Source organism: Aulonocara sp. 'chitande type north' Nkhata Bay, linkage group LG14 (assembly GCF_057382095.1).
Source record: "Aulonocara sp. 'chitande type north' Nkhata Bay isolate Kocher_YH1m ecotype deep benthic linkage group LG14, A_spYH_male_GT1.1, whole genome shotgun sequence".
NCBI classification, from domain to species: Eukaryota; Metazoa; Chordata; class Actinopteri; order Cichliformes; family Cichlidae; genus Aulonocara; species Aulonocara sp. 'chitande type north' Nkhata Bay.
In genome coordinates this window covers 13730126-13754651 of record NC_141357.1, presented here as the reverse complement: position 1 = coordinate 13754651, position 24526 = coordinate 13730126, and positions in this window count along the sequence as shown.

The following is a 24526-nucleotide window of genomic DNA, read 5'->3' as shown; positions in this document are numbered from 1 at the left end:
TCAGTAAAAAGCATGTACTACTGGGCTGAGATCAGATTGATGATGAGTGAAGAAATTACAATTTCTTTACCTTGACTATTATTAGGTTGTGACTGTTAGCAACTATTGGGTTGCTATTGTTTTGGGTCATTATCCATTTGCGCTCTGAAGCATGGTCCAGTCAGTTTTGCAGTATTCGTCTAACTTTGAGCAGAAAGTATAGACCTCTACATATCAGAATCCACCCTGCTACTTATATCAACAGTAACATCACCAGTAAACACTTTAAATACCCACTTTCTTTGGCAGCCACACATGCCCGTGCCAGAACCTTACCTCCACTGTAATGTGTTCCTTTCCTTCTCCATACTCTTCTTTTTCTATCATTATGGTGTAAGTCAGTCTTCCTTTCGTCTGTCCAAAGAATTTCTTTTCCAGAAATGTGCAGAGTTTTTTTTAGATATTTTCTGGAAAAGAGTAATCTGGTCTTCCGGTTCTTGAATCTTACCAGTGATTTGCACTTTAGTGTAAACCCTCTGTATTTACTTTCTGTATTTATTGATTGTATATATTCACTCTATATTTACTCATTGTTAACATATCTTGACAGGCAAGAAAATGATACATCTTCCTCCTCAAGAGTTCTCTTGACATGGTTAAGTTGTTCTTAACCATGGAAATAATTCTGTCATAATGCATTTTAGCTTTCTTCTGTGTTCTTTAAAGCCCTTACGGTTGCAGAGCTGCTCAGTGCATTTATTATGTTCTAACAATGCACTGGATTGTTGATTTGGCCACTCTTAAAGTGTTCAGCCTAATGATGACCTCTTTCATGTTCATCAGTATCTTTTTGGATCTCATAATGAAATATCAAATGCAAGTTTTTGGAATTAACTTCAGATCTTTTTTTTTTCTTTGCTTAATTTACTGATGAAGAAACACATCTCATCTGTCTATAAATGTGCTAATCGATCAATTATCCAATGCTTTCAATTCTCTAAACATTCCAGATATTGCACTACTTTTATTTTAATTATTAAAGTTGAGCATCTGTTTTTCGATCACAACATCAAGACAAATGATGATGACAATGGACTTCAGATTGTAGAGATGTTCATGAAAATATATCACTTCCATTGACTACTACTTTATTTTCTTAATTGCTAGTTTTAAGTTATATATTTAAAACATCATATTGTTAATCTACCAAATGATGGTTCCATGTACAGAAGACAGGAATTAAGGTTTTAGGGCAAAAGTTTTAGGGCAAAGTGCCCATGGGTCCATTAATCATCGTCTTTTTTATGTTATTTTGAAGTTTAAAACAACCTTGGGGGAAGCTTCAGAATGGTAATCCACAGTCCAAATGGTGATAGTGGCTGAGTCAGTCTATGTACTATATGTACTCTAAATTGTAAACCTATTATTGTTACACATGTTTTCTAGTTATCAAGGACACATTTGTCGTAACATCATGAACATAGTGAAATAATAGGGATAAAAGATTCATCCACTTGGCTTTTCTTTTGACACATTTGTAATGGCAAACAGATTAGCGCTTCTCTTTTGTCAATGCTACTGCAGTAAGGGGAGAATGATCAGGCACACAACATCACACACACACACAGGCAAATACTCCATACTATTAAAATATTTCCAAATGTAGACTCAAGCATGTGTTGGTTCAGACCCAAACAATTCACACACAAATACACACAGAGAAGAGAAGCGTGGAGGCCTGCAGTTAGTTAGACTTCAAAGGCCCAGTGCTTGATTAGGCCACCTGAGGTTTGGGTGTAAAGACAGGACAAAGCTGATCCACAGAGAGAAGATCTGCTCACTCTTCAGCCTCACTCATTACAGTCTCAAAAGAGTTTGAAGATTTGAAACAAATGTGCACAATGATACTCAGTATCTGGGCAAAAAGTACACAACTCAATATACGTAAGTAACATTCAAAAAGGTAGTCTAACTTAAAGTATTGACACTACTTTAAATTAAGGGTCTGCATGGTTTACATTTAAACTGACATTTGTTTAAGCAACACAACAGAACCAATGCTGTAATCTGTAAATTATGTTTTTTAGTTTCATTAACTTGTATTTTTCATTTCCAAATATGGATACTGAAGAATGAGATAAACACTATGGTAGTAAAAATATTATGAAGGTACATGAAGACAATATTTACTTTGAAAATAAGCTAATGCTGGTGAAAAAACGGTCTGTCTAAAACATACTATTTGCAATTCAAAATTCTTGTATATGAATTTAGGCGGAAAAGGTTGCCTTGACTAGTATGATAACATTGAGCACTTGGTGTCTGGTGGTTTGGAACTTGGAAAAAGTTGGGAATGTTTATCCATTTTCAAAGGGGAAGAAGTTCTAATGTAAAGTTGCTAGAAAATACCAACACACTACTGCCAGCAAAAACAAATAACATGCACTCACACTGAGCCATGTTGCAGAAAACAATAATGTTAGTACTATTTTTTTAATAAGGCGTGGATTAAATAGAGTAAAAATAGTAACTAACAATACTTTTCAATAGTCTAAATCCCAAATATTTAGATATTTAATCTTGTCATTAAAATTATACTCATTAGTTATTAATGCAGCATAAAATATATAACAGTCACATGTAAGTGCACGATTACAATACACAATAAATATTAAGTTTATAAACTTGATATACTTTTACATTTATATTTTTTATGTATATATGGTATATAAACCATGAATGAATGTAAAATTCACATTTTCCCAAATCAATATTTTTAAAATGTTATAGTATTTATTTATTTGCATGTTTTATTTGCTTTTTTATTTTCAAAACATCCTAAAAGTACAAAAGCAATAATGATATCAAGCATGATTAACAGTACTTGGATGGATCGTGGGAGTTTGACCATTTCATTTACAAGTGTCCCCAAACCATGTCCCTGGGGCACAGCTGTGGGGAATAGACCTGATGCCTCTCCATATTGAAAAGAGCCACTTGAGGTTGTTTCAGCATGTGGTTAGGACATCAGTGTAACTTTGTGCTGAACATTCGGGGGTTCAAGATCTCTGTCTAAATAAATAAATAAATCTGCGTAAATTCCCAGATGATTAAACATGCAACTATTTTGCTGGTGATACCTGAAAGGAGTAAAGAAAATAAACAGCCTATTTATGCAAGATAATTCATAATTTTATAGAGGGGTTATATTGGTTGGGTCTGATTATTTGGGGGGGTCATAACCCCTCTGGAAATTACCCCCTGGATTAAGATGCATCCAGGATGATTGCCTTTTCAGATTTTGTAGCCACACCCAAGGTGAAAGATACCTGCAGGAGAGATTATATCTAACCTGAGGAATGCCTTGGGAAGAAGATTAGGATTTAAATTCACTTAATTATTTAAATTACGTATAAAAACCTATTTTTTTTCTTTCAGTTTGTCTGTCTGTGTGTGTGTGTGTGTGTGTGTGTGGTGCATGTGTTTAGTTTATAGTAGTGGTTTTTTTACATTTATTTATTGTTATTTGCCCAATATCACTGCATGGTGTATCAGGTGACAATGATTGAATGCATCTCTACAGCAATTAGGATAAATTGAATCAGTTTGTCTTTTTAATGAAATATTTTTCTTAACCTGTCTAGTTGACTTTTAATCGTTTTACTCCAGTCTTAGTTTCTCCTTTATTGATTTTAGGCAAATCATTTGTATCATCTGTATTTCTCAGCTGAAAGGAATAAATGGATGTATTCTGTACTGTGTAGCGTGTGTTTGAGAGTGCTTGTGAATGTAGCATAGTCGCACTCAACAAAACTCGAAGCTTCAAGCACAACCAAGTATCTGTATTAAGAGAGCAAGCGATCGAATGGAAAATCATAGAAAATTACAGGGAGTGTTCCAAAATCAATTTGTGTTTGAGGTTAAATGGGAAGAAACGTATACAGAAGCAACACAAGCCAAACAAAAGCTGAGATACAATGGGAAGCCACAGCAGAAAATACATTTTAGGCCGACAACATAATTAGAGCTCCACGAGTATAATGGGTGGTGGATTTTTCTTCACCAAACATTCAGCGCAAAAAGAACTCCTTTATTGTTTGCTTACTACAAAGTCATCCAAGTTTACTCAATCTGAACCCCAAAGCTCTTCCACAAAAGGAAAAAAAGAAAAAAAAATCATGCACAGATTGTGTTGGAAGACACTTTTTTTTCTAATCTCTTAACACATACCGTTTTTGTGTGTGTGTGTGTGTGTGTGTGTGTGTGTGTGTGTGTGTTTCCTCTCAGTGAGCTCTTCTGCCATTGGGGTTCATACAGTATATACCCTCTCAAAAGGCACCCCTTCCTTGCAATGTTTGTGATTAAATATCCACTTTAGTGCACTCCACTGCATCTGCTTCCATTTAATCTAACTTCCACAGTTTTCTATATAGTGTGTGTCTCCCTCAAGAGAGAAGTTTACACTATGAGATGTATGTCCCTCTATGACCTATGTGCTCATTACAACCATAAGTCAGCTAGTGCACGGTTCTTTCAGAGGTGTTACTTGTTGATGTTATTAATTCCACATGAATCATTGTAAATGACTAAAGGGCTGATATACTTAAATTATTGTGTATTATTTACTGTGCATTTACTTTGTCACTGTTCAACTCTGTGCAGATCTTTGCATGCATGCATGCATTTGTGCACATGCGTGTATTTGTGTGTGTGTTTCTGCCTGTCTACCCACTTGGGCTGTTTTTTTAATGAATCCAGTATCTCCCTGCATGTTTATTGGCTAATTATGAAAAATGGTTAGACTATATTTCTCCCAGCTACACTGTCACTGTTTTGGCCAAGTCATAGTTGCATACCAATATACAAGTTCTATTTTGTACTTTAAAAAAGTTTTTTAAAAAAAGAAGAAAAATCTAAGACAATAACTAACAATTTAGATTCAGTCCAAACTAGACCCAAAACTATTTCTTGCTTAAAAAAAAATAAAAAAATTATAGTACTCTTCTTTTCTTTCTCTCTTTTACAATCAGTCCATTCAATTTAAACTGCGACACTCTGCAGGGTTGAAGCAGCCGAGCTGTCACAATGAATTTGTGTGCCCTAAACAAGATTAACTACTTCTATTTGTATCCCCATATCTCTGAAAGGGTAATCAACGCAAGCGGTTTGGCTTGCTAATTTTCACCATGGTAACCACTTGCAAAAGCCCATCATAGCAAATAGCTTGATTTTAAAAGCATTTGTACTGTATGTGTGTATGTTTTTTAACATACGTGTGTATTTTCCCGGTCTCACCAAATGATAGAATTAGAGGATAATTCCGATTAGGTTAGGTATTTGATGTTTGGAATGGAATATGTTAGAGATACTATATTAGGTTTCTGGGATATCACCAAACATTTTAATGAGCTCGTGTTTCATGTGCAAGGATTTGGACAAATTGTTACTGCTCAGAGATCCCCTCTGAATTCAAATGAAAAAATAGCAAATGATATAAATTACATATTTTTAAAGGGCACTTTAAAGCTTAGGCAATAGAAATATTCCTAGGAACTTTTTATATATGCAGAAATGGAGACAGACCTATTGTTCAAAATGACAAGGGCATGGGACTTGATGGCTGTTTTAATAACATATTGTCATTTTCTGATGGAATCATAAAATCCCCTTTTACTTGTGATTAACATTGTTTCTCATGACTGACTGAAGGAATATCTTATTTTAATGAAAGAAAATGTATATGTGTATGTAAATGTACACTTTAAAAGGCATTTTAATTAAGTATACACCCCATTGTTGAGATTCTGTAGCCTGATCAAAAATGATAATGAGTAACACACACGGGAAACAGGAATAAAATTTGCTTAATGTCATTTTATTTTAATATTACATAAATGCTTACACTATATATCATTAGTTATTCAAAAAGTAAATTATCTGCTATTAAGTCCAGTCAGTCTTTTTAAAACATCCTACAAAATGTGCTTAGAGGTAATGTGAAAAATAATGGGTATGGATGTGTGAGGCAGGAGTTGCTCTGTGAAATCCCAAGGCCTGAGAAAAGTATAGAAACAGAATCAGAAGGCACGCATACCACAGAGGCCTTTTTTAAGGTCGAGGTCTTTCCCTTCCAGTATCCCCTGAAGCGGACATTAGTATGGTGGAAGACAATGGCAGTCAGAGCAGTTTCAGTTAAAGCTGGTAGCTCCCAACCTGGAGCTTACTTAGTTGAGGCAGCACAAGTGCAGGGACTGTCCAACACTGTGAAACCATTGCCTAACCATATAAGGGCCTGAAGGGAAAGAATGCAGTCCACTGGTGCTTTTTCATTTGTCAAAAATGCATCCCAAATGTTGTGTTAAAATTCTAAATGAAGAGTCATGTTTAGCATATATTTGAAAAGGACACCAGTTTAACAGACACCCAATTTGATGGTTGGGGAAGTGAGCATTCACTGTCTTTTATTACTCTGTATATATTTTGTCATGTAGGTAAATCCCAAAAGTTCAACTTTGTGAGGTTCAAGACGGTTTAAAGCAGTAGATAGTATTCTGAGGAATTTTCAGCACATGAAAAGAAAGGTAGGTTTAACATAGAGATATTTTACACAAAGACAAAAGACAAACTATGGAGGAGAGAGAACACAGAATTTAATGACATGCAGTGGCAATGGGCAAGAGCAGGTTGGCTGGCTCTGAGTTTGTTGTCCATCCATCCATCCAAACCTTTCTCAAGTGGGAATGGAGCCAGATGTCATAGACATCTGGACATGTACACCGTGGAAATGTCACCAGTTTATAGAATATCTAACACAGAGACAATCCACCATTTACACTGATATTCACACCTATGGCCAATTGAGAATTACCATTTAACCTAAAAAAGGATATAGAGAGCCTCTGGAACATGCAAATTTCACCCACAAAGGTCCCAGCCAGCTGTGGTGACAGTGCTAACCATTCCACTCTGCCACTTGTCACTTTATTAAAAGAAGAAATCAAAAACATAATATATTAAAAAGAAGAACTAAGTTCAAATGACATAATTTGCTCAACAGTCCGGCATTTCATGTTTATTCATAATCTAATTTAGTCAAATGGGGTTAACAGATAAAGTGCACTGTGGCCAATTTACTCCCCACAACCAATAAATTGATTAAAGTAGTAGGTACCATCTAAACAGACCAAGATTTTCTTTGGTTCACTAACGCCAACAATAAAATGTTTAAGGGTGAAGTACCTCTTTTGACTCCCTGCATATTTATGTGAATTCTTTTGTGTAGTGCAATCTGAAATTTTTCTGTGTGACTGACTAGCTCTTGAACTTAATCATTGTTTGGAAAGACCTGAACAGAGTGCAGTGAATTGCACCAAACTGTAATGGTGCAACAAGCGAGGTAGGTGACCTATTGTTGTTTTGTCCACATAAAACTCATGAAAAGCCTTTAAATGATCATTATGCTCTAAAACACCATTTGAAATATAAGTGGATTTTGTGATAGGGGCCTACCGCACAATTTTCAGGAAATTCTGTCTTTGTTTCAGTCTCTTGGTTGTTTAAGATAAATGAAACCATTCTGATATAATTTTCAAGGAAAACGTACTTCACCTTTGAATGTATTATACTGCTCATTCTGTTGAAAGTGAGTGTATTTGTACCAAGTACCATTGAAACTGTACTGTGATATCTCTGGAGCTTAACAGCTTCTAAAAGCTATGGAAGCTAGCAGCTGTATATAGGCAAGGCAAGGCAAGTTTATTTGTATAGCACAATTCAACAACAAGGTGATTAAAAGTGCTTTACAGAGACATTAGAAACAAAAACAAATAAAAAGCATGATTTAAAATTGATTAAAATATAGTACAATACCTAAACACATACCTCAACAATGCTTTGGTAACTTTGCTGTTACCATCAAACTACACAGTTCTGACAACTCTAGAATTTTGAGTTGTCTTAATTATAGACTAATTTCTCTGTACAAACAAAAATGTGACTGTAGTCCACTGTGTACTCACTGTGAAAAGTATTTTAGCTGTCTGGCTTACCCAATACCTAATTCATTTTTGTGACATACTAAAGATCAGAGATGTGTTGGACTTGGCCTTAAACTGAATGAATGGTTGAGGACTGAGTGAAGAGTTACAGGACGTAACCAAAACCTTGGCACCGCACTCACAGCTTGGAGCAGTCCATCTGTGCCAATTATGCACTCGCCCTGATAACATCTTCCCTCCCTGGAATTCCAATTAAATGAACACTCCAAGCAGCAAATATCGCAGACACATCAGGCGCAAAATAGGACTTTTTTTTTTGTTGTTGTTTTTTGTTTTTCAAATTTTGCGGTGAATTGCATGTTGTGAACCTTAGTAAATCTTATTTGTGTGACTCATTTAAATACTCCTGTACCCAAAATGCTGTACTTTGATAGGAAAACTCCAACAAATATATGAGAAATAAAGAAAAAAATAAAACCACCTGTGTTCACATCTTTCAGTTGAAAAACTGATGCTGCAACTCCCTAATAGATCCCAACAGTAGCTTTTAATGCCAAAAGAGAAGCAGGGCCAGCAGATCACAAGAAAAAAGACAAGGCTATATATACAAATTTTTCTAATCTTGCGCTGGATAAAAAACAGCTTGCACCATTGCTAATTCTGTGACATAGAATGGCCACTTCAAAGGAGTGATTAATAAGTGAGTTACCATAAGTCATTAACAGAGTCTTACTTGCTACCAAGTAAGACAATGAGTTGAACGATTAGCCTACGGTTAAATAGAATGCTAAATAGCTCAATGCTCCTACCTTACTCTAGCTTTAACTGTGCGAGAGAGAATTTGAAAAGTGTAACTTTCGCTGGTGTCATGATCCTGGGTCCTTTTGACCCAGCGTTTTGTGTTTTCTCTTCGCGATTTTGGTTCTGTTCTTCCTCTGGTTAGTGTTTACTCTGTTCTGCCCGTGTGTTCCGGTATCCAGTCCGCGTTTCTTAGTTTGTGTCCTTTCATGTGCAAGTTCCTGTTTTATTGTGAAGGTCTGCGTCTTATGTGAGTGTTTTCAGTTTGCCTCCCTAGTCTCGTCATGTTTATCACTCCCAGCTGTGTCTCCCACCTGTGTGTAATCTCCCTGTGTTCTCTAAGTATATTTAAGTTGTATTTTCTGTCTTAGTAATTGCTGGTTCGTCTGTGTTGTTTCCCCTCGGTCTCCCTGCGTCTCTCCGTATGTATTTCCCCGGACCTCTGCATCTTCGTTTCTGGTTTGTTTTTGTTAGTTTTACCCAGTTTAGGTTTTCCTGTTTCACCTTCACCCATGCCATTGCTGTTTGTATTTTCTTTTGTTAATAAACACTCACCTGCTCCAGAGCTGCTGCCCTTTGGGTCCTTTTCTACATTCCACACGGCTTGCCCCGGCAATCCGTGACAGCTGGCATCACATCATTTCTCTTATTTAGCTTTTTATTTAACTTTTTTGTGTTTAACTTAGTTATGTTTGTTTAACTTTTGTGTAGTTTAACTTGGCTAACAGAGCAACCTAGTGTTTTCAGCTCCGTTAGCTGTGAGGTGACAAAGCCAAATGTGCATGGTTGCAAATCAGTTGACCTGTTAGCGTGGAGAGACTGTAAAAGCTAATAGTTAAAGTATAAAGACTTAAAAACCAATTAGCTTGGTCTTGAGCATTGTTACTGAAATAAACATGGTCTCTGGCAAAAGCCATGTTTTTGCCTGTTGTTTTGTAGGACACTGTCGGGGAATATCAGCTTACTTAGCATAGCAGTAATTAGGATAGTAAAAATTACAGGGTAGAAAATGGTGACGTGAAGTGGTTGGAGGAGCGCCAACGAGGGTTGCCAACTGTCCTGTTTCAGCCGGGACATCTGATATAATGAGCAAAATTGTTTCGCCCCTTATTCTACCTTAAATGTCCTGTATATTGACTGTTACCTGCAATGCCACTTTCTGACCAACCGATGGCTGTCTTACAAATGCCAAATCTGATTTGACCGCAACTGTATCAGACGAATCTGCACCGCATAATCAGAAGACAAACAGGTATGGATAAACCTGCTAAAAAGAAAGGACTGTGCAGCTACAACAAACAATAGAAAGAAAAACATGCCTGGGTTAAACCTGTCAGCTATAATTTTTAAAATATCCTTTAATTTCTTTCTTTTTTTTTTTGCTTATTTTTCAAAGGAAGTACCCATGTGCTTTCTGTTATCATTTATTGTATTTTTCTTTATTGTTTTAGATGAAGTATTGATTAAACTGAATACCATCATTTTACTTATTATAAAAATGCCCAGCTGGCTTTGCATTGTGCTTATGGCACACCGGAGTGTTCCTTATTAGTTCAAAACTTGATACTCTAGCCCCAACAGGCTTTACAACTGCCACTGGTCATTAGGCAACATCTTTGCAAACAATAAACCTCTAGAAGATGCTTTGACTTGGCCCCACCAAAGTGTATTTTTAACTTAGTCTCACTCTTCTCAAATATTATACTGCATCTTCACTTCTTCTCCTCACTGGTTTCTTTCAGCAGGGTGCTGAATATATCACAATGCAAAATGCTGGGGGACTCAAAAGAGGACTAGAGAAAAGATGGGATCACACAGTCATAAAGAGAGAAAAATAGACATTCCTTTCTTTCTCCTCCTCTTTGGGACTGTCACTGTGGTGAATCATTCACCATCACAGCTTTGATAAGAGGCAGAGGTACAGAGATTGTGAAAGTGAAAAAGAGAGATGGGGCAATGAAATATTCCCTTAAGCAAAACACTTTTTATACTTAGCCCTAAAGGGTAGTATGCATGTGGGATTTTTTTTTTTTTTTTTTTTTTTTTTGGGGGGGGGGGGTTAGAAATGACTGAAAGATTAATAGGCTCTGTTTTGAGTTTTGTTCAAAAAAGAATGACTTCCTATAGGGAAAAATATATATCACATGTGCAGGACACCTTAAACTAGTTTTTTAATTAAGCAGCAAGGCAGAACAAAGTCGGGGCTGTATCATGACATGAGGACTAAACTCCAATTCAACCAGACCCAGAACTGATCCAGAATTAAAACAGGACTACAACAGTTCAAAATCAGGACTACTGAGGGCTTAACCAAGACAGAACCAGAATCAGAACTAGATGATGGTAGCACTAAAAATCATCATAGACCTGCACTACACTTATTTTTTTAATTCTACCAAAGTCCACTATTTAGATTGAGAAAAGTTTATATAATTATTTAGCCTTGTTGTGCAAACAAGCCTGCATAACTTAATAAATATAGAATTTGAAAAATAGCAAACCTAAAAAGAAACACTAGGTACGAGATACATGAGTACCTATGATACGGTGATACTTTTGGTAAACAACCATTTGACTAACATGTGTGTCTCACCTGCTCTTGTTCTGTCCTCATTCTCCATCTCCCTCTCTGTTCCTCTCTCTCCCTCTTTGTGCTGACAATCATCAAATATACAGTTGAAACCAGATATTTATGTACTCTTCAGATCAAAACACAAACACTTTTTTAATTGTAACATCAAATCAGACTAAATGTTTATTTTTTTAGATTGATAAATATAAAAAACATATTTGTTAACTTTAAGCGTAAAGAGAGAAACTATCTGTATTTCTTAACTGCAAATGGCACCAAATTGTATTCAAAACTGAGCCACACTTATGGAGCTCCACAATTCTTTTTCTGGTGTTTTGGTTGACATCTCTTGATTTTCCCATTTCAAAGAAACAGGCTCTGTGTTTTGCCTTATATGCATCCACAGCTGTGCTACCAATTTACTCACATGGACTCTACTAACCTATCAGAAGCTTCTTCAGCTCAGAATGGAATCGTCTGGAGTTTTCTTATTAATTAACAAACTTAGTGTATATGTACTCCTAAATTTGATCAAAGTGATAAAAATAGACAGCTCTGTCTCTCTTTATTCTGACATTTAACTACTTCAAAAGATATTTCAATATTTATCTAAAACAAAAGTTTACTCTAAATTGATGTTGTACAGTAAAAATGTTTTATGTTTTCTCCCTAAAGTGTATGTAAATATCTGGTTACAAATGTGAATATCCTGCTGTGTACTGAAATCCCTCTTGTTTTGCATAGATATACTGAACAACATACAAAGCATAATATATAAAATAACATTTACCTGAGTTTTTTCTTTGAAAGAACCCTCTAATGTCCATTCTTATATTTCAGTACATAACTGAAACCGATTTAGTCGGAGAGGGTAAGAACTGAAAATATGAAATAAACACACGTAAGCTAAGACTCTCTAAAAAATAGCATTTGTTCGGCTTTTCATTTCGCCATTTGTTGATTCACTTGAAGAGCAAGTAATGTAATATTGGTCAAGTGATCAGTTTGATATCAATCTTTCGTGATACACCGTCATATTTACATTATTTGTACGGTACGAATGGTTTGCTTTGGTACCTGGTCAAACTTAAGCTCTCCTTAGTATGGCTGGCTCCGTTTCTCCAACAGCGAACTCACAGGCGGCAGCTGCCCCGCCCCCTCGCTCAGTCGCTTAGTGCCTGAGCTCGGATCATACCAATATCAGGGGGGATTCACGCACAGTCATAAATTCCCACAGTGTGCACTATGTGCTTCGAATATTGTGTGTACTTTTTGTTTTATACAGTTGTCAGCCAGGCATCTAACTATGAAAAAAATTACACCCCAAAAGACCCCGGGCTTCTGACAAAACAACCCGGGCTTAAGCCCAGTAAGCCACCCCCACGCTCCGCCCCTGCTTGTTATAGAAATTCATGTTGTTGTTGGTTTTTTTTTTTTTTGGGGGGGGGGGGGGTTTGGAGAATGTAGACTGATTACCTGATGAGACACACAGAAGGAAGAAAGAGCAATCCAATTACCAAAACTCAAGTGCCTGTAAAAACCCAACTCAGTGCCAGAGACAGTCGACTTTCAGAAGTCAAATGACTTTCATGCTGGTGGCTTGCTGCTTATCAGGCTTTCAGAATAAGGATAACTTAGTCTCTGTGATAAAAAAAAAAACAGTTTTTTATAGCAGATGAGTTCAACTAATTATAGAGGAACTAAAACACTCGTCCACTGTAAGAAGGAAATGATACGTAGTTTCTCTGTGCTTTTGTAAAAAAAATTAAAAATGAAAAAAAAAAACTGATTACAGTCTTGGCTTTTATCTTTATGGACAGTGTAACTCTGCAAAGAACAAACAGCTACTATTTTTGGTACCTTAAGAGGTTTTTGTTTGTTGTCAGTAAATACAATAACAAAAAAAAAAAAAAACTGTTATGAGGTACAGAAACAAACAGTAAACAGCTGAGAAAAATTCTGGTCTTCTGTGTGAGTGCTGTGTTGTCCCACAGAGCTTTCAGAAAACTATTTAAATCACCTCTCCGGACCACGTTTCTACACTGACTGGCATGATCCTTAATGAACAAGGAGGTTTTAGGCATTCAGCTTTATGTCATGTGTAATAGCACTGCAAAGATCACTGTACAACAAAGCTTCTTAGAGCATATTGTTTTAATTTCGCAGTGGAAATGTCATTGTGACAACATGTTTTAATAACTTTTATCCTTTTTGGAATAAAACCTGGTGCATCTTGTGGTTTCTTTTAACAAGGAAGTACACATTAATTAACTAAGTTGGCGTGAATGATAAACATACAAGCACAAGTCTCACACAAGAGAGCAGCGCTACATCTAGAGTCCCATCTGTGGTCCATTGAGGAAGCAGTTTGAAAACTAAGATTGATGCAGAATGTTTAAAGAGTGCTGCAATATTCCACAATGAAATACTGAATTCTACCAGTACGAGTGAATGCTGTGACTAAACAACTACCTTTTAATTTCAGTGCAATTGTGCTTTTTTTTTACTTGGAACAGCTTAATGCTTGTTTAATTTTTGGCAACCTTGTCTCCTGGAATTGTACAGTAGTAGAACTTTAACATCACTAGTGGTATAACCTTTTTGCTTTCCTGTACTTATCTACAGGTAGTCTGTCATGACTACCATTTAGTCATGCTGACTAAAAGATTCTTAGGTCAGAGAGTGTGGTGAGCTAAAGGAAGTAGCCAATCAAATCTGTTCAGTTTGCTGACCTTCACTAAATTCTTGGTCCTGCATACTTTGTATTCTGAATCATCATGATTCCCTACTCTGATTAAAGCTTGTCAGGAGTGGCCATCACAATCTACATGGACTCCCTAATTTATTCCTCCTTTTATCAGTTGCCGAGCGAGAGGAAGCAAGGGACCTTAGGGAGGGTGGTAGGGTGAATGGAGGAAAGTAAGAGTGGAGGGAATAGTTTAAGAAATGAACAATAAAGCAAAGAATTAGGAAAAATGAAGAGATACATTTATAGTTAGGGGATTTCACAGTCTGGCCGAAGCTGACTGTGTGGAGTGAGGAGGACCAAAGTGCTGGCACGCAAAAGAGCAAAACGAATTTAACAAAGAACAAGCCGTTTATTCGAGGCCAGTGAAATAGTACAAAACAAAAGGGCAAGGGTGAAACTAAGCTATAACTTAAACTGGGTGATCTAACGCTAACATAAAAATCCTGGAACATTAACATGAACGTGGAAACCTGGCATGAAAAACCTGAAATGTGAAGATTTGACATGAATACATGAAATCCCTGGAAACATGACATAGACGTAGTAATAAGCAGGCTAAGCAGATGATGAGACAAGGAATGAATGAAAACTCAGAGGCTAAATACAGACAGGAGGTGATCAGGGGAAGTGAAAACACATTGGGAAACACGAGGTGAAGACAGAAGGGGAATCTAATAAACAATCAACTATAACTGGGCAACCTAGGAGCTTAAGATAAATTAGACTTAAACATAAACAACAAACATCAAAATATAAGAAAACTCAAAACAGTGGGTCAAATGACCTAGGACTGTGACAGGGGAGGTGTGAAAAGATGCAGGCATATTGATCAGGGAAGTATGATAGTGATCTTAGGAGTAAGAATGGGGGTTTTCAGAACACCCCAATTTTTCCAGTTATTTATTGCAATTCTAGCCGTTCAAGCACAATGAATAGCTTGAAGTGGTACAAAGGTAAGTGGTGAACTGCCATAGGTTAAAAAAAGGTAAGGCTACCCAAAACTTAAAAATAATGTACATTTCAGAATTATACAGAAAGTCTTTTTTTCAGGGAACACACAATAGGTTAACAATTTAAAGCTGTTCTGCAGCAATGTAGGTTGATTGAGCATTGGAAGCTGGCGTTACTAATTCCTACAGGTGTTCCAACTTTTCTGGTTACTTACAACTCCCTCTGTCTGTATAAAAGCAGTGTTGGAACACACTGTGGTATCATACTCTCGTGAGCAACAGCTGAACAGTGTTGTGCTGCAAAAAATAGTGTGTTACTACAAAAATGTGAGAAAAAGGCAATTAACAATGGAAGAGAGACAGACCATGATAACACTCAAAAATGTAGTTCTTTCCTACAGAGGAATTAAAAAGAAAGTCAAGGTGTCAGTGAGTACAGTTTCCTTAACTATCAAAAGGCACTCAGAAACTGGGGCAAACTCTGACCGGAAGAGGTCTGGCAGACCCAAAGCTACAACTGAATCAGAGGGCAAGTTTCTGAGAGTTGACAGCTAGTGTTATAGGTGGCTCACAGGACAACCACTTCAAGCACAGCTTAATAGTGGTCGTAGTAAGCAAGCCTCAGTTTCAACTGTGAAGAGAAGACTTCGAGCTGCAGGTTTGACAGGACGAGTTACTGCAAGAAAGCCATTGCTAAGGCATCAGAATAAGACAAAGGGGCTTGCCCTGGCCATGAAACACCATCACTGGACTACTGAAGACTGGAAGAAGGTATTATGGATTGATGAATCAAAATTTGAAATCTTTGGTTCATCATGCAGGATCTTTGTAGACCGTCTAGTAGGCAAAAAAGATGGTTCCAAACATAAGTCTAAGCATGTCAGAACTACCTTAGGAAAAAAGAACAAGATGAAAACAGACTTAAACCTATCGAGTGTAGAGTGAAAGCAAAGCAACTTACAAGTGCAACACACTTATGGGAACTTCTGGAACAGATATGGGAAAAACTTTCTGAAGAATAAATTTTTTCAATAAAAAACTGGAAAAGTCGGGGTGTTCTAAAACATTTGACTGGTAATGTATGGTGGTAAAACTGAGGCCTATCCTGCATCCAAACATACACCATTCCCACATAAGAGTGGAAAACTGATTCAATGACTTATTTGATTGAATTGTACTGGTACTTGTTTTTACCAGTAAAATGTCTTTAAATAGTAACTGGTAGCATGAATATGCAATCAAAAAAAGTCAATAAAAAAAGGAAAAAATAGTTTAAATAGTCACTACTTCTTATTTTAACCACAGTGTTTAACATATCTATTTGAGTTACATGAAGCACACAGTGATAATGGCATTTGTTTCTTTCTCGCTTTTCAGCTTTCTAAATCTTGATGAATGCTTTTTTTAATAAATGAAAAATTTCTGTTAAATAAAGATGAGATACTTACGTGGTTAGACTTCTTTGCCAGACAGTTTAAGTTTATCTCTTCTTGCTTCTGGCTCCCCCATTCCTTCTCTCAATCACTCACTCTGTCTTATCCAGCAGCTTGGCTGTCCCCTGCCTGAACCTCTTCTGTTTAATATGAGCGCATATGTGTGTGTGCAAGCAAAGAGGGTGAGTTAGGTTTGCATACATGTGAAGTGAATTATTAGAGTCTAAGTGAGAACACTTTGTCTGCACAAAAGCACTGAAAAAAAGTTTTCTTACTTCAAACATAAGTCAGTGGAGTAACTATTTACAGTAACTGTCCTTTTTGTGTGATTTACACAAGGTCATAGTCGCAGCCTGTATCAAAAGAGATATATGACATCTGGGGAGTGCTAGTGGCGTCTCATGTTGGACTCAGCATAAAGTGCATGCAACATTGACTTCTAACACGGGATTAGACATAGGGATACATAAATAGAAAGATACTGTAACACATGTCTGATGTGCTGGAAAAGTACTATTTTTTTCTTCAATTTCATTTGATATACATGACAATACTATTACAAACATGCGATTTTGATAACCCAATGGTTATCAAAAATTCTGTTTTGGCACACTTGTGTATTGTTTTCTAGGGTTCATTTTTCAATATTTCACTTTTTTTTAGCCTGAGAATGATAATTAATAATAAAAAGTGCTTAAAAAAGTGAGATTAGATAGAATAATAATTAATCAATTATATATCATCTTATTCAGCAGTAAAACATTTATTTATTCAAACAAAACAAAACAACAGCAGTAATGCAAAGCTGTGGTTTCATGTTTTGTTCTAATGTTATAATCGCATTGGTTAAGATAATATTTTACGAACTCTGAACTGTGAATAGTCTCCTTGATGTCTTGCAACATATCTCTTAAATAAAGAATTATAAAACTATGATAAATATCTTGCCTAACTGCTGTCCTTGGGATCGCTGCCGATATCTACAATAGTAATGAAGCTTTAATTTTTCAAAGTGAAAAGCACTCATTTTGAACTTAAACTGTATTTTATATTTCATATAATAATTTAAAATTTCAGCTCTCAGTAAGTGAGTAAAAAGTTCTGTGCAGCCTTTTTTAGAACTCATTTTTTGGCTCTTGGCTCCCAGAGCTTCAGATGTAAGTTAGGCTTTACTTACTGCTTGCATATAATGTAATAATATGCCATATTTGCATTCACCTTGGCCCTTTCTGGTATCAGTGGTGACAGTGATGGATTTTGTTTGTTTCTGGATCTCACTTCCAGATTTTGAAAGATAATTTTTTGTTTGTTTACAGCTGCCTACAAATGCCTTATAAAAGACCATCAGCCTCTCCACTCCTTTGGAACCATGTGTATTTTAATCATTTAAACCAATCTATTTTATTGATGGTTTCTTCTTTCTTTACCTAAAGTACAGGCTATTTTTAGTAACCATAAGTTTCAAAATATCCCAGTCCACATTAGGGATAGAGAAATGTAGTGCAAAGAAATTTGGAACAAATTCTTACTAAATGAATTTAGAAATGTATTTTTTTGTATTCTTAGATACATATACATTTATTATTTTTTCAAATATAATTGTGGCACACCAATTGCATTGCATGCAGTGTTACATGTACACATTGAATTAACTTGTCTTCTTATGACATAATCATATTTAGTAATTCCTCAGCATTTGGAAAGCTTTTGTGCAAGACATGCCATCTGGATGCCCCAATTCATAAGGCTCTGATCATATCCTTGCAGTAAGTCCCCACAGATATATTTGATCCAACGCCAGCTAGTGACTTTCTCTGCAGCTTCTATAATGCATCTTAGGGCCTTTAACTTTCAAACCCTGGCAATCGTCAATACAGGCAGTTCCAACAGCCTGCCTCAGCTGTTTGAGCTACCAATTGTTGCTGGACACAAAAAAATATTACCAATATCTGTGGAAGTTAGGCATATATTTTAGACATATATTCTCCAAACACTATTGTTGTATGCCTGATTGTGATGTGCCTGACTTCTTGTGTATAAGGTGAGAGAAATAATTATTTGATCATTGGCTGAATTTGTAAGTTTGCTCACTTACATAGAAATGAACAGCCTCTAGGTTTTATTCTAGTTCCGTATTAATGGAGGGAGACAGAATACCAACTAAAATTCCAGAAAAAAAGCATTACATAAGTTATACTGTTAATTGATTTGCATGTCATTGAGTGAAATAAGTATTTGATTCCCAAACCAAACTTGATTTGTGATTGGTTTAAAAAAACACAGCAAAAAGGTATTTGTTGTAGTTGGTCACCAGGTTTGCACACATCTCAGGAGGAATTCTGACAGAAATGCTATAAATTGTTTACGTTTGTTGGCCACCACTCAACTCAAAGCTTCCGCTAACTAGATGGCTTTTCTACATGACACAGTCACACTTGTCGTGTCACACATAAGTTGATGAATGGAAGACTGCTTTTAATACACATCTTGGCCATTTTGAATATCTGGTCATACTGTTTCGACTCATCAAACCCCCGCTATGTTTCAGGCCTCCGTGAACGACATCATAAGACACTTCATGAACCACTTTGTTTTTGTGTATATGGATGTTATCCTCATCTTTTCCAAGTCATGTTAGAACATGAGAAACATGTCTGTCAAGTTTTGCAGTATCTGGTGGAGAATTGCCTCTATGTTAAAGGCGAAAAAATGTGTGTTTCATATCCAGTCTGTTACTTTTCTTGGATTAGTTGTGGAGAAAAGTCACCTGTGGGGAGACCCAGGCAAGATCAAGGCTGTGGTGACCAGAGCCCCTGAATGGAGAACAGCTCCAAAGGTTTCTAGGATTTGCTAACTTCTATTGACTTTTTATCAGTGACTTCAGTAGTTTTCTGTAGTGCACCTCTGCTCATCAGGCTTTTGACATGCTGAAACATCGCTTTGCCTCAGCACTCATCCAGGTTCAGGTGACCTCTCCAAGCCACTCATAGGGAGGTGGATGTTAAACTCTACCCATGTGCCTTTTTCTCGGATTGTCTTTTTCAAGCAGAAAGAAATTATGACATGGAGCTTTTCGTCATCAGGCAGGAAGGGAAGACACATACACTGGTGATATGGATGGACCACAAAAACCTTGTTTATTGGCAAATAGCTAAGTGGCTGAATGCCCATCAGGTGCGTCTTCACAGGTTTTATTGACAATTTTTCCAAGGCTGCTCATTTTGTCGCTCTCACTAAACTCCTCACTGCCTTAGAAACAGCTCAGTTACATACCAGCTCAGTTACTTACCGACCACATTTTCCACCTTCCCTGAAGATATTGTGGCTGATTAGGGGTCCCTAATTCACACTTGAGTCTGGAAGGAGTTTTGTACGGAACTAGAGGCCATTGATCCATTTGAGATCCAGTCCATAATTAACGCTGTGTCTGTTCGTTTAAATTTAACCAGCAATGTTGGAATTCAGAATTATTTTCATGTCTCCCAGCTCAAGCCAGTCTAGACTGTTAAATGACAAGTCAATGCTACCCCGGCTCATGCAAAAGGTAAAACTTGGTAGTATCTCGTCAAGGTAAAGGAAACTAATCATTGTGCTTTGTTGTGCCCAGGAAACTGTGGAGCGTGTTGGAGCGAGCTTTTGATTGAGATTTTGTAAATATTTCTGTGGGAGCTTTGGAGAGTGTGTGTTGAAGAAGGATTCTCTTCACTGGGAGCTGGGATTATTGTCACGGAGTAATCAACGACTTACTGAAACTGTTTGCACCTTGTTTTTTTTTCACTGTAAAGAAACTCTCTGTTACCATTTAGGAAGTCCTGCGATTGGATCCTGTTTCTTGCCACTCAACAGACTTAACACTAAATGCACTTGCAAACACCTACAAATGCTCAAAGAAACTGCATACACAAGCTTTTGAACAGCAAAGGTTTCATCTCAAATTGTCTGGTTAAATGCCTTTTACTCAGACATATCCACACAGCCAGATGGGTTTTTAGGTCAATCTTGTGCCTGCAGCAGAGCACAGGGAGTGATGTCATCTCAACCTGTTGCTATGATGTCTCCCGGCATTCCCATAAAACCTGTTGACTGACCTTTATCATGAGTGTTTAATGAATGGTGAAGTTCACCGATAGGATGGCTCTGTTCAGTCATCTGAAAGAGATCCATAGTCCACAACAATAACATGTATTGCCCATGATTTTATTCAAGAGGAGGCAAACAAGCTAGATTCAAGCATGATAAGTTCTTTTCTGTTTCCCTTTTATTTTTATTTTGAAAAACATGAGAAAATGGCAACTCATTCTTCTTCTCATTATTATTATTGTTGTTGTTCTTGGTGTTGTTATTGTTGTGGTCTTTCTGCCATCTGCCAATTTTATCTTGATTCATTAATACTGACAGCAGAATTCACATTGACTCTCAGCGCCACATTTTCCAAAATATGTCCTCTCCTCATTAGCTTTGCAGCTTAGTCACATCTTTTCATGAAGAGAGGAGTGGGTGGGGGAATAGTCTCCTGTCAGAATCGGGTGGCATCATTAGCAGCTATAGTCTGGAGAAATGGTGAAAGAAATTAAAGAGTGGAGGGTCGTTACTGGTATTGGTCAGCAGTGATAATTTCTCTTGAGAGTCTGTGTGAGCAGTCATAGTAATGCCTCATTCCGCTTGAGAGCATGCATTTTATGTATGTCATAGTGAATCTGAGAAAATGTTTGGACGCAAAGAGTTTAGCCCACTGCTGCCTGCCTGAAGTCACCTCTACTAACTGAAATGTACCTTGCCAGCATGTGCTGCTGTTGCCTTATATTTTAGCAGTTTTAAGGAAATTATCTAACAAATGTGGCTTGCTGCGTCAAACCCACCCAAGAGGTTTGTGGTTCAGTTTTGATTAGTGAAATTCTACAACCCCACACTCCAAATATGGTAGTCTGTGGCTCTACAAACACAACACCGAGACTTCAAAATATGCAGTACAGAACTAATGCATGAAATCACAGTGCCTGCTTTCATCATTTATTTACAGTAATTAGGTTTGATATGGATCTCAATTTATTTGAGACAGACACAGAAAAGCTGATACGTATTTCCTTATGACTGCCTTTTTCATGTACTCAAACACTATTCATTTTCCATTATGTATAAGTTAAAAAGTCTAAATTTGAATCACATTTAAGTCACTTCCCTGTTGCCCTTGCCTTGGCTCATTGTCTTGCTGGAAGACCACCAAAGTATTTTCATTGCCCTCCCTAGGGGAACGAAGTTATCCAAGATTTTCCAGTATATGGTCCCAACCACCTTTCCTGTACCAATGGCAGAAACACACCCCAAAGCATTATGATTCCACTATGGTGAGCCTGAACATGGACTTTTTTTAAAGGAGTACTTTGCAGGCAATATATGATTTTAAATTATAATGTGCTACCAGTTGTCTTCTTACTGTGGTTGTTTCTGACCCCAGCTGCTTTGAGATCATTAGTACCGGGGTTATCCCGCACTCTTCTTCTAATCATTAATGCTGCACAAGGTGAAATCTTGTGTTTCCTCTTTCCACCTCCTTTCATAAAAGGACCCCAATCCCACAACACTTAACTCCGTCCAACACTCCCGACTTGAGCGAGTGTGGTTTGTTTCATGCACATCAAAATTAAAAGCATGCATTAGTCAAAGTACAACACAAAAAATGAAGCCAATCAAATGTGTACCATGGAGCTTCCCTCAGTTTTTCCACTGAGTGCTACAATTTGTAACAATTATAGTCTGCTTGTTTCTTTGTAAGCAGTTTAAATTAGGACTTAAGGATTCAAATAATTATTTCCCTAACTGCAAGTATAGCATGGATGCTTACTTGAAATGACTGAAAATGAAATGATGCCAGAATAAATTAAAAGTAAATGAAAGCGATTAAAAGTAAATTTAAAGTTGGGTTTATATTTTTGTTTCACATAATATACAATAAAATGTTTTTCCCCTTCATTTTTGCTCCTTCCTAGTGCATTGAGGCAGCTGTTGTTGTGATTTGACATTATATACATAAAATTGAAAATTGAAACTTGTATAAGATTACTTTTTTTTAAAATAAGCTCTCCTTTCAAATATGTAGGTTAAGTGAGAGCATTTATTATTGTCTTCCTAACCTGTCTTGTCATCTCGTAATAAGAAAAGAGAACTTTCTTTAGTGATACATAAAATACTTCTAGTAATCAGTCTTTAATTGGATTTGAGAACTGATGAGCTGAGAGAATGTGGTAAGGTGTAATTAAAATAGATTTTGAAGTTTTAAAATATTAATACAACCTTGCAGATAAAATAAAACTAAAATATGTAAGGAGAAACTGGACTGATTTTCTATTAAAAAATATGAAAAAGGGATTTATGAAAATTATCTCGTGCACGTGCACTCCGCACCTCTTTTATCTATTTTATGATTTTAATGTCATAAATAAATGAAGTATATTATAATCTGTCCTTTGGTTGATGAGGGACTATTACTTTAGTGCTGAATTGCAGAACTGTCAGCCTGAACTTAAAAGGAGCGGATCTGAAGGTGAATTAACGTGATTCACCATTTAGAGACGGCTGGAGCTTCTGATCCCAAGTGTGACAGAAGGTGTTCAGGCGGTGACCTTTCACCTCCCTTAAAACATGCGACTGGGAACACAGAATTGATTACTCATAGTCACAACATTTCTGCTGCTTACAGGATGGACAGGGATCAAAATGCAATGCGAAGGAAAAAGCCTTTGAGACAAGAGCCTAAAGGATCTGCACCTTGGCAGAGTTTATGCTAAATCCGCATAGCTGAAGCTGAGCAAGTTAGCAGTACAGCTATCTTTTTCTTACCTCTTCAGTTATCAAAATTGCCACTGAACTGCAGCTGCGTAACTTCCCCCCTTCTGCTTTCTGGACCATCTTCACTATTGCTATCCAATAAAAAAGGGAAAAAATCATATTTAAAAACTATGCAGGAGGTATTAATTTAAAAATGTCCTACAACTACAAAGTCACATCAGTCATTTTGTCTGAAATGACCCAAGCAAACATGTATGAGTTTATAAGAGCGACAAAACAAGCATGTTTTACTACCACTGCATTACCTTGTAAACTGGTCAGGCTGTTTTAACTGAAATCTATTATGTGTGCATAGACCTCACAATTCATTACTGAGGTAATTACAGTTTTATCCTTACAGGTAAATACTTTAAAAAAAATCAGCAGCAAATTCTGCCTTGTAACCAAATGTTTAAAGCTGATAGCTAGCAATTTAACTATTTTTACAACTAGAAGCTTTGCTTGAAGAGATCCGTTTGCTCTCTAGATTGCCAAGCAGGAAGCTTTAACTCAGGGAACCTCATGAAAAAAAGAAAATATAGCCTGTCAAGTATAAAAAAGTCAGAATTTGCCACCACTGAAACCTGTCAATGCATTTCACTGCAGGCTGACCTTTTTTCTAAATCTGTTTCTCCCACACAAGTTACTTCATTCTAGTAGCATAGCACCAGTGCCACCTTCTGTTTGCCTTTTACCTTCTTTTTTTGGCATCGGTTTCCACTTTCTTCATCATGTGTGACAGAGTAAGGACATAGTAGTTCATACTCAGACATACAGACCCCCATTTTTAACCAACTTGACCATTTTCTTCCATCTGTCTTTCAGTCTCTGTTCTGTCTGTTTTCTCGTAGCTGAATATAAACATACACCGTAAACCTCTCATGGCATTCATTTCTCCAGATGTGAGTGTAATGAGTTTGAACATCTTCAGCGGGAAATATGTTCTTTGTTTAATGACCCTTACTTAGAGTGACTGGCACAACATGGTATTGTTTATTATTATAATAGCCTTCTTTGTAAACTCTTATGGATTCAATTAAAAAATGTGTTGGTATGAATACATATAATGAGTATATGTCTATAAAAGTTGATAGTTTGAGAGAAAGCAAAAACATGTTCAAGTACAGAAACAAACTGTGTCCGGTGATATATACATCTGCTCCTTCTAAAATGTAAAACAGACAGACACTTTGTCACATTGACTAGTAAATGAAAATAAACAA